This window comes from Malania oleifera, chromosome 6 (genome assembly GCF_029873635.1).
Source record: "Malania oleifera isolate guangnan ecotype guangnan chromosome 6, ASM2987363v1, whole genome shotgun sequence".
NCBI classification, from domain to species: Eukaryota; Viridiplantae; Streptophyta; class Magnoliopsida; order Santalales; family Ximeniaceae; genus Malania; species Malania oleifera.
Genome location: NC_080422.1, coordinates 78,659,755 through 78,672,329, shown reverse-complemented (window position 1 = coordinate 78,672,329; position 12,575 = coordinate 78,659,755). Strand labels below are relative to the sequence as shown.

At 34.8% G+C, this 12,575-nt stretch overlaps 1 pseudogene; it reads left to right on the top strand.

The window, feature by feature from the left end:
- Positions 1 to 837: 837 nt before the first annotated feature.
- Positions 838 to 1,261, top strand: LOC131157849 (large ribosomal subunit protein eL27y-like; annotated as a pseudogene).
- Positions 1,262 to 12,575: the final 11,314 nt, after the last annotated feature.

Genomic DNA, 12,575 nt, shown 5'->3' with positions numbered 1-12,575 from the left:
ATAAGATCTTAGTTAATATGACTAAAAGATATACATCATTGAAAAATAAGAATGAAGGTGTAATGAAATAGATGGAATCTCTAAGACTTGCTGAAAGAGAAAAAGATTTAAAAATCAATAGACTAGAAAGTAAGAATGAGAAGGTGATAAAAGAACTAGAAGATCTAAAGACCAAAACTTCTATGGATAATGAAAAAGACTTATATATTTCTGAACTAGAAAATAGAATCAGTAAAATGTCTCAAAATCAAGAAAAGCTACTAGAAAAGGGCAAAAATATACAAAATTCAGAAATCTATGATCTTAGAAGACAAATTGAAGATCAAGCTAAAATAACCTACAATTTCACAAGAGGAAAAGAGAACTTTGATAGAATAATTGGTGCGCAAAGAATGTCTTTAAATAAAGAAGGCATAGAGTTTAATGGAGTTGAAAATACAAAGAAAAAAAACCTCTATATCTACTTTACAAAAGCCTCCAAAAACTATGCTAGCACCTCCTCTAATGTAGGGGTGAGCAAACGGTCGGTTCGGCCAAATTCGGTTAATTAACCGAATTTACTGAAATTTTCGCTTAAAGACTACTATTAACCGAACCGTTGGGCCAAACCGAACCGAACCCGACCGAATTTTTTTCCCGGGTAATTTGGTTAACTGAATTTAACTGAAAGGCAGGTGCAGAATCAGAGTAGTCCCAACTCCCAAACATTGACAAAATTCTTCTTTCGAGCTGGTGGGTTCTTTCATTTGGGACCCAAAATTTGAATTGACCTCGTTGAGTTGCTTAGGGTTTTGCTCAGAGAGAGAGAGAGAAGGAGGGGGGGGGGATAGGGAGAGAATGGTGAAGTTTCTGAAGCCAAACAAGGCGGTGGTCCTCCTCAAAGGTCGCTATGCCAGCCGCAAAGCGGTGATCATTCGATGATTCCAATTGTTCAACGATGGCACCTGTGACCGTCCATACAGGCACTGTTTGGTTGTCGGGATAGCCAAGTACCCGAAGAAGGTGATCTGCAACTACAAGGACTCTGCCAAGAAGACCGCGAAGAAGTCCCGCATGAAGGCCTTCATCAAGCTAGTGAACTACAACCACGTTGTGCCTATACAGTACACCCTCGACATCGATCTCAAGGACATCATCACGCTCAAAACCCTTTAAGTTCCGCGACAAGAAGGTCACAGCCACCAAAGAAACCAAGGCCAAGCTCGAGGAGAGATTCAAGACCGACAAGAATAGGCCGTTCTTCACCAAGCTCAGGTTTTGAGTATTCAAAAACACAACCTTTGTTATTAAATCGGTTAATCGGTTAACCGAATTAATATTTTCTACTCACCAAACCAAAACCCGATTCACTGAAATGTTGGAAGGCATAACCAAACCGACCGAATCAATTTTTTTAACTGAACCGAACCAACCAATTTTGGTCGGTTAATTCGGGTTTCCCCGAATTATGCTCACCCCTACTCTAATGCTTATACTCACACTACATGTTTTCTATGTTAGAACAAAGGACGTACAAAGTTCGAATGTCCATTAAAAAGAAAAGATGTGAAAATTAGACAAGTTTGGAGAATAAAAGAATCAACTTCTTCCAAACAATCCAAACCCAAGAAAGTATGGGTACCTAGATAAAAGCCTATGTTCACTAAGGACTCCAAAGATATTAGACCTAGCCATTTACTTTTAGAAATTAAGAAAGCTACTTAATCCAAATCAATACAAGGATATTAAACTAGTTGAAATGGAAAATCTCAAAGAAGAGTTTAAGAACTTATTGACGACTATAACATTGAAACAAATGAAAACAAAAATAACATTGTTGGCCAAAATCATAGGATGATTTGTACAACGCTTAACTTAGAAAATATTAAGATTTGGAAAGTAATATGAATGAAATCAAAAGAAAGAAAATATGAAGCAAATTAAGCTAATTGCATGAGTATTTTGATCAAGAAAAGATATTTGAGAATGAGAGATACTTGAGCAACATGAGAACAATTTGAGCAAAATTATAGCACAATGCACAAATGATAATAATATGCTCCATGCTTATATGATATGCTGATATGCCACATACTTACATGTTAAATGCTGATATTCAGATATGCATATGTGGTGAGATACTAATGATATGATCATATGAACTAAATACTGAGTTATAACTATGCTAAAATGTTGACATTTATGATATCTTGATATTGCCAAAGACATGATAATAACTTGACATATATTGATGATTTGATGGCTCACTATACATTGCAAATTTGAGTGTGAAATTATTGAGTATGATAATGAAGCATGAATCTTGGTATGATATGATATTAGTATTGATGTATATGAAATATATTGGTATCCATGAGTATGTTAATTGATACTTAAGCATGACAACATACTTGTATCCATGAGCATGTTATGATAATGATATACACTACAAAAAATAAGGTTATTAGTGAAGGATCAAAGCATTAGTGACGAATTTATAAGTATTAGTGACGGTTTTAAATTAGTTGCTATATCTTCCGCTACTACTAATTATTAGTGATGAATTTTGAAACCGTAACTAATAATGTCGTATTAGTGATGAATTATAACCGTCACTAAAACCCCAATACCGTCACTATAAATTCTATATTGGTTCGACACAAATTCGTCACTAATAGTAGGGTATTAGTGACGAATTCCAAAACCGTCACTAATACTATAGTATTAGTAAAGTATCAAAACCGTCATTAATAATCCACTATTAGTGACGAATCCTAAGACTATCACTAATAGTGGAGTATTAGTGATGGATTAAAATCATCACTAATACTTATTAACCTTTAGTGAAGGATCATATTTCGTCACTAATAGTATAGTATTAGTGATGGTTTTAAATTCGTCACTAATGGTTGTGTATTAGTGAAGAATCAAAACCATCACTAATACTTATTAGCCTTTAGTGAAGGATCATAATTCGTCGCTAATAGTTGGGTTTTAGTGAAGGATCAAAATCATCACTAATACTTGGCCTTTAGTGAAGGATCAATATTTGTCATTAATAGTATATTATTAGTGACAGTTTTGATCCTTCACTAATATATACAAAAACGGTCACTAATTAATTTAAAATTAATGTTTTTTTAATTCATTAATTCTTGTGAAAATTTGTAATTACATTTTTGCATAAATAACATTAAACCATAAATATTAAAAAATTCATAAATTATTAAAAATTATAATTCAAAAACAACTGCAAATACATTATACAAATTCCGAATGTTTTATACGCGAATCCCATATGTTTAGATAACTAAAAAAAAATCAAAGGATGCATCCTTCTATAGTGTTAGAATTGGTGTATTCCCAAGGGGGGAGGGGTGAATTGGATTTTTAAAATTTATCTCCTAGGTTAAATGAAATACCCGTATAATACAACATAGGGTCTTTCTATGAAATTTTAAATGCACCAATAATATAATGTGCATAAATTTAAATCAAGCGCATCATTCACAACATAAAATACATGTGCGCTAAATATAAAGGGCAGAAATATAAACAAGGCACACAATATGTTATCGGGGTTCGACCAACTGTGCCTACATCCCTCCCTCTAGCTCGCAAGCCTGAGGATTCCACTAAAGGCTCACTTAATGGGTGGAGCGGCACCGATTACAACTAGGTCAATTATCACAGGGCTGACCTCAACCTTTACAACCAAGTCAATTAGCGGGGCTGACCTCAACCTACACCTTAATAGGATGGTGCACCTAACTTTCCTAATCGGGTCTAAACCAATCCGGGACTATTTCAAAGGGCTAGTCTCCCTCTTCAAACTTGTGCCTAGAAATACACCAGTATGTTCACAATCAATGAAATTGGAACAGTGATTATGCTTTCAAGTAAAGCAGATATGTACCCAATTACGCGCAATCACATACACCACCAATAAGATATAATAAGTAAGCTCAATGTGGTTTATTATATCAACTCTCAAATATATTTGCAATCGACGTAATCTGTGTGTGAGAGTGCAAACTAGTATGATCTTTGTATCACAAGATGTTTGATCTAAATGCTCCAACAAAGATATCAGTCAAGCTTCATATTTTTCAACCAGCAGATCTTCTCATTCATGTAAAGCTCAAGTAATGTATATGCTTGGTTTGCAAAAGAAGTTTAATCTTTGTATTCAGCAAATGATATATAGATAAATGAATATTGCAATAAATATTTTCACCTCAAAAAAAATATCTATTGAAATATTTTTCAAGATAAAACACAATGGATATTTGAAAATTATTTAGAAAAGATTTTGCAACAAAAATGAAATACGAGCTTCTCAAGATGTTGCAACGAATATGCAATCTCAGAAGATTAAATGAAAGTCTTCTTAAGAGAGACTTATTAGAAAAGTCCCCTAAGAATACTTAAGGTCTTTGCTCTCAAGAAAAATCAGATTAATAAAGCACAACACAAAGGAAAGCAAACTTATAGAGCAATTAGACACTCAAATCTAACTTATAAAAGATTTTTGGCAATAAGAGAAGGTAAGTATGAGTGTATGGAGCTTAAAGATGAGTATTATAGATTTTGGGAATTTCAGAGAATTTCTCCTCATCAAGATTGCTAATCCCACGCTAATTATTCCAAATAAGGGGGTATTTATAGACTTCCCCTGAATTATAACCATTAGGGACATGGTTGGAATAATTAGAAAAGATTTAATGATTTTTAATTATGTTAACCCTGTTTTATTGAGTTAACCAGGGTAAAAAAATAGGTCAAACCCGAGAGCACTAGTCGACCAGGACAAGTTCGGTCGGCCCAAGTTTTTGGCGATCGGTTGATCGGGCCAAAAATGAACTGTTGGTTTGGTCGACCGAACTTATATGTCTGAGGCGATTTTTCCATTTGTGCGAGGTTCGGTTGACCATGGTCATTTTGAACTAAATTGGTCTGTCAACCAAACCGTTGGGTTCCCACACGTGGGAACTCGATCAACCAGGTTGGTGCAATATAAAAATCACTGAGTCGACTGGAGGTCAATAAAGTTGACTTCATGGAGGTTCGGTTGACTAGGGTCAATTGAACTAATGAATTTCGATCGACCAGGCTATGGACAACTTGTTGATCCAAACTGGATTCGGTCGACCGAGGCCAGAATGAGTTACATAGGTCGGTCAACCGAAGGTGCACATTTTCTGCATTTTGGTCCTGTTTCATCCAAGAATCACCCTATTCAAGTGCCTAACACATACAAGTGTGTGAGTGAGTGTCCTAGGGTTATTTCTATGTCTTTTTTGAAGACACCGAAAAAATTCGGCGTCGGTTGACCGAAGGGTAATCCCTAAGGTCTTTCTAAGGTCATTTTCATTTTGAGCTTACCTATCATATCATGTAGGTGATGGATGCAATTATTACAATCAAAGCCCTATTTACTATTATAGACCCTTTAAATAATAATAAAATAAAGTACAACATCTATTGTGTCTTTTGCTTCAATTCCTTGTGCCATCATTATGATATTGCCAAGACAAACCTACACATTAACTTGGCAGACATTAAATACCTGAGTATTTGTCATGATCAAAATAGGGTATAACCCATGGGGTCAACATGTAGTATGGGTTGGTGTTGATGGTGACACAGCCACAAACCCTACAAATTAAGAATTATAAAGAAAAAATTAGTATACGATTTTGACCATATATGCACTATAAATATCAATGATTTGACAGAAAAATAAATGGACATTCGGACAAAGTTAAAAAAAATAAATGATACTATTTTCAATTGCTAAATTTTATCAGTTTTGAGAAATTTTTACAGTTTGAAATCTGGGTGTTTACACAAATAGTTCACAATAATCCAACGAGTAATTAATGAATTTTATTAGTGCACAAGATCTTCATATAGTCAGCATTAAATAATGTAATGTGTTTATGCATCCCACAAACAATCTATATCAGACTATAGTTCTATGAAAAAATAAAATGTGATGTTGAGGTTTACATGGCTTCTTTTGGACTAAAAAATAACTATAATAATCAAATAATGCAAATGAGTCCATTATAGATAGAATTTTCACTTAGCATATGCAAAAGTAAATTTAGAGATTAAGTTCACAATTCATTTGAACTTCACTCATCCTTTAAAAAATGTTTTAACAACATTCAGCACACTATGATCATTCTCACAAATATGGTATATGGCTTTAATTATTTTGCATTGGAATTTAGCAATTTTTTGGCAGCATGCCATCTGTAAATAGAACATTTCTTAAACCTGCATGTCACAAACTTTACCGGTTGACAATATTTAAGCATATTTCTTATATGACCAATTTTCCCAAGTATACCTATTCATGAATGTCTTTATCAAACTCACGTGTATTAGACTTAAAAGTATAAGGTATAGATGCTGAATTTTCTATGCACAAGAATAGGACAATTATATACTAGGATTTGATAGATTACCTAAAAAAATCATTATCATGATGTAAAAGACTCGAAAATTGTAACCTGCCATCCTCCTAACCACCTAGTAGTGAACCATTAACTACCAGGCCACTAACCCCAATAATGATATTGCGAGGGTAACTCAATACCTCATTTTTTATTCTAAAATGGAAATAGTAGGAAAAAAAAATAAGAAAATGACGAGCAAAAGAGCAGATAATGTAGTCCCCACCATACCCTCCTCCCCCCCAAAAAAAAAAAACAAAACAAAAAACCCAATAAACAAAAAAATCCTTCCCAAAACTGAATACAATTACCTCTAACCAATTTTTAGTTAGAAACTTTTTAGAAGAAGAAAAAGAAAGGGGTAAAATGATAGTTGCTTTTAACACCATATAGCCAAGACCCAACCCCTCCTCCTTCAACCTGCACACTACCTCCCACTTAACCAAACTCTCTCTCCTCTTCCCTTTACCTGACCAATAGAAATTCCTCGTAACCCTCCTAAGTTTTTGAGTTATCCCTCCAAGAATCCTTAAAGGAAAGAAAAAGTAAAGCATGATGCATATGATTTCTTTATGCTCTTTCTCTAGGTATGGAGCTGAGCTCCTCTAACTACTCGATGATTATGTTAAGGTGAAATTTAATATTCAATTAGTTTTCAATCATCTTTTCAAAAATATTTTATCATTCATTTTAACATAATCATCTTTGTACAAGGTTTTACTTTGGGAAAAAAAATCTATCAAAATTTCAGCAGCATGCTGTCTGTAAATTGGACTTTTTCCTATAAAACTTGTACTTGATAGGTTCAAATAAGAAATTTATGATTCAGTTCAAGGCACACGAGAACCTATATCAACTACCAACATGCAATTCACATCCACAACATCCATCTTGCAGGAGGCATTCTAGACTACGCATGCAATCAGGTAGTACAATTAACAATTCACATAACATAGAAATTATCCATAAAAGAGATTCAATCATTTAATGCATTATGGAAATCAATTTCGAATGCTGTTTATCATGACATATCACCACCTCCCAGTTAACCAAACTCTCTCTCCTCTCCCCTTCTCTTGACTAAAGAAAATTCCTCGTAACCCTCCTGATTTTTTGAGTTACCCCTTTAGGAATCCTTAATGAAATAAAAAAGTCAATCATGATGCATATGATTTCTTTATGCTCTTTTTCTAGGGATGGAGCTGAGCTCCTCTAACTATTCAATGATTATGCTAGGATGAAATTTAATATTCAATTAGTTTTCACTCATCCTTTCAAAAATATTTTATCATTTATTTTAACATAATCATCTTTGTACAAGTTTTTACTTTGGGAAAAAAATCTACCGAAATTTCGGCAGCATGCCATCTGTAAATTGGACATTTTCCCAAAAAACTTGTACCTGATAGGTTCAAATAAGAAATTCATGATTCAGTTCAAGGCACATGAGAACCTATATCCACTACCAGTATGCAATTCACATCCATTGCATTTACCTATGTAGAAGGCATTCTAAACTACGCATGTAATCAGGTAGCACAGTTAACAATTCACATAACATATGGATAGAATTAAACAAGCAACAGAACTACCAACATAATATTGAAATTATGTTTAACATATCTTCTAATGAGAGGAGCCACCTGAATCATCTGGTCAAGATCGACGCATCATATCTTTGAACTACGCTTGCCTGTTTAGAATTGTGGCGAGCGTGGCTTCAATTGTGGAGACCTTGTCTTTCAATTGCTCGTTCTCCATCGAGATGTTAGACATCATGTCTTTCAAACTTTGGTTCTCCATCGAGATGTTAGACACCATGCCTTTCAATTCTTGGTTATCTATTTCCATCGTATGCATCCGTTGAACCATCTCGTCCATCCGAGACTCGGCGTCTCGACGCGCTCATTCTATCTCAGCACGAGCTGCCGCACCCATCAAAGATGATGCTGTTGGGGCAATGTACCCACTTCCAAGACCTTTCACCCAGACCCTTGCTCACTCCCCAAGCACCTGAGCCGTTATTAGGTAATCCGTCATTTGAATGCTCCCCTCTACAACAGGTGCATCCCTCAGCTCGACCATCATCATCTATTTTCAGTTATGAAAATGATAAAGTGGAAGAAATAAGAATACAACTGCTATGTTTTGAATCAAATTATAAACTAAATATTTTCTTTGGCTTACATGTTTGTCTTGCGCACCGTTGCACTCCCCTGAGCGCTTTTGGTGTGTTCTCCAATAAAGATATAGTAGCGGCTCCTCTGCGCCCGTCTCAGGATCACGCTACATTATCATATAAAAAATGATTAATATTAATTCAGGTAATGGTTAGATAGCCTAATATATAGCAATTACCCTTCAATGATTTATGAATAACTTCGACCCACTATAATGTGTCGTAGGGAGTTTGTTGTGATTCGCAGAATTTTTTTCACATATAGCTTACCAAAAAAATGTAGTGACTTCTTATTAGCCACATCAAAGCTTAAAGTAGTTATTATAATACAAACACATCACCTGATAGTATGGATCGCGGAAATGATGACACACCACCTCTCAATCCTTTTGGGATATCTTATAGTACGGGTTGGTTTCTGCTTGATCTCCCATCACACAAAAATTGCTAACTCTATGAGTCCAATCCGGTTTTGATAATGACAAATCACTTGGTATTCGATATGTGCATTGAGTTTGTGAACAGGAACTATATTAAGCATGCACGAAAGGAATATGAGTCATGGAAGCCTTAAAGTAAAGCATACATATCTTGGTAAGAACCATGGAACTCAAAGAGTATGAGAATCAAGATGCAAGTGGCAAAGTTCAAGCACATCTTGGGAATGGGTACTTAGGCCTCATGTATTTACATTTTCTTATGATTTAATTTGAGGCTCAACATATACCTTAGAATGTCTTTAGGACTCATGAATTTCATGAACATCATTAGGAGACATTCATGGACTTAGAAATATTGTTAAAACCTTGGAAAATATTTTTATAAAAGAGCCAAGAAAGAAAGCAAAGCAGATTTTTAAGTTAGAAAAGAAAAAATGAGAAAAAGGGCACTTTGGTAGCTTGAACTCAACTTCAGTCGCCTGAAAATTTTCTTTAGGAGCCTAAAGATTAGGTTTGGTAGCCTGAGATTTAATTGTGAAAAAAAGAACCTAGCCGAGGCACTTCGGTAGCCTGAAGTCAACTTCAGGTGCCTGAACTGGCACTTTAGGAGCCTGAACTCAACTTTAGTAACCTGAACTTGCGGGAAACTTAAAAATCAGATTTTTATTAAAAGGAATCGCGAGCTATCTCTTTGATCCAACGGTTGAGATCAATTCTAATGGTAAAGCACCTATATATACTTCATCTAAAGCTTAGTGCAATAAGGAAGATCAACATGAACAAAAGAGAACATCTAAATGAAGGAAAATTGAGAGATTTGAACGTATTGCTATACGATTGCCTGCACTCCAATCTATATTCATCTTCCTTGGGCAAATCAACTCAGAAAACCAAAAGGGATATCACTTATTCATCTTGATTTCAACGAGGCATTGAGGTTTGGTAATTCAAGTTAATATTTTCAAGAGTTTCTCATTTCATCACTTGTAATTGAATATCATTAGATATATTGATCTTGAGTGTGCATAAACATATAAAGATTGCTCTTGACAAGATCATTACTTGAGAAAGTATTTAGCTATTGGTTGAATGTTTTTTGATTCAAGAATATATATATTTATCATAGAGCTTATTATTGCAAAATCTATTTTTGATTAAGTATTAAGAGGTATTAAATCACTTTGATAAGATTACCACTTGAAAAGAGCTTTAGCTATTGATTAAATATTTTAGGTTCAAGTGAGTTTTTCCATTCAAAGACTCGATCCTTTTAATATTAAAAATCCACTTGATTAGATATCCTTGGAGTTCTTAAATACATATATTGTTGAAGGATATTTTCTGAAATAGATTACATTGGTTTGTGATCTTTGGAATACATATATATATATATATATATATATATTTGCATATTGCAAAGGTCGTGTTGTGATGGAATATTTGAAAGAAAGATTTGTGATTTTGATTGATTTAATATTCAAGACAAAGTTTTTATTAATAAGTTCACATCAAATATATTTGTGCATTTTTGCAAAGTGAACTAAGAACCCTAAAATTCTCCAAAATGTTTTAAATATATCATTATTTGGGAGTTTTGGTTAAAGAGGGAAATTGTTTATTAAAGCATTTCATTCGTAAATTGATGTTATCGTTTCGTTCATATTGAGCTTCAAGTTTTATCATATGATTATGTACTAGGATTTTGAATTGTACTCACTAGCTTTGTTAGAAGCAATATTGAGTGTTTTGCATATTAAATTGTATTCAAGGTTCGGTTTGTGAACAGGGGTTGATGAGAGAGCTCTATCTCTTGTAAGTAGCGGATTAGGAGGGAGTTGTACCTCTTGTAAGCAGCGGATTATAAAGGAAGCTCTATCCCAATCTAAGGAGCAATGATTTTAGTGGAATCCTTGAGTGGGTTGCTCAAGGCGAGGACGTAGATCGGGTTGGCTATACCTCGTAAAATCATGATTGCATTTTCTCTTCCCTTATCCTTTTTATTTTCAACATCATATTTCAATTTCCATTTTGCTTGTGTATGTTGAATAACTTTACACGCACTTAATTGGGTAAAAAGGAATTCATTAATTAGTAATTCAAATCAGCATCAAATTCCATCTTGATTGATTGGTAAATAAGTTTCAAAAATTTTAAAAGTATCGAATTCACCCCCCTATTGGGATTACACCTAAATCAACAAAAATGTTTGCACATTTTTTCACAATAGGTCTTAAATTTATGGCACAATTGGACGTCCACCACCCTTTTCACATGGTCTGTGTGGAGAATGTCCATATCGAACTCCTCTTGCATTGGTAATACAGTTAGAATGTTAGAAAGTTGTTTGGAAAATATATAAAGTCAAAAAAATTAAAGGTTTGGGATTACTTACCAAGATGCGCATGTAAATAACCATGCGCTGTGCCTATGCCTAAGTCATCTACATCCAACTGAAGGCAATGACTGGAGCATACTGTTGGTATATAATGTCAAGCTCTCACGTCCATACTAGGCACCAATCATCATGTGGGGCGGTGAAGCTTGGAGGAATGTCAATCCTAATGTGCGGCCCATCCTTTGCAGGTGCTTCTTAAGTGCCATGTTCTTCGCTACACCATGGCCTAACTAGACCATGGAAACTTAAAAATCAATAGTTTACATCGAAATAAATTAATCGTAACCTTACCAACGCTGTTCGTCATGGTGGGCAACTCACCTTACGTGTCATCCCAAGTGGGTATCAATGTCTGGCTGAGGTCCTAATGGCTCAGACAATGATGGTGCCGCATCAGGACCAACGGGCTCTACCTACCTCGAGGTTGTTGGATCATCCTCATGTGATGTAGTTGAGAGCCTGGAAGGAAGTCAGCCACAATGACCTCCTAGTGCCATGTCTGCAAAATATTAGATAACTAAATATAAAAGGTACGAATATTAGATGGATGCATAATAAATATATTTTTAGTTATTTACATATGCAGATACATAGTGAAAACCATAACATGCTTACGCTCTATACGTCCTCCATATCGGTATCATCCTTACTTTCTAAAGTGTCTTCCTCTTCACTATAGTACTCGACCCCTGTTTCATCTTTCCCATAAGTTTCCTCATCATCGATGAAGTGAACAGCTATAGAAGGTTTAATTGTAATGTCTGTAGTCCCTATGTGTTCTTCTGTGGCACTTACCCTATTCAATGGTATAGGATCGACTCCTTCTTCAACAACATTGAAAGCAGATTGTATTGTTGCACTGACAGATGACTCATCTTCTTAGAATGTAGTCTTATTGGAACTCTTCTCCCCATCTGCAACTTCTGTAATAGCATACAAACTTCGGGGAGGAATATTTTGGGCCACATGCCATTCACCCTTCAATTTTATGTCTTTAAGGAAAAACACTTGTTCTACCTGCGTCGCTAGCATAAAACGGTCCTTTTGATACCATATCTGGCTAAAATTGACACTAGTAAAGTAGGCATCTGTGTTTATCCTAGTGTTTTAATTGTCAA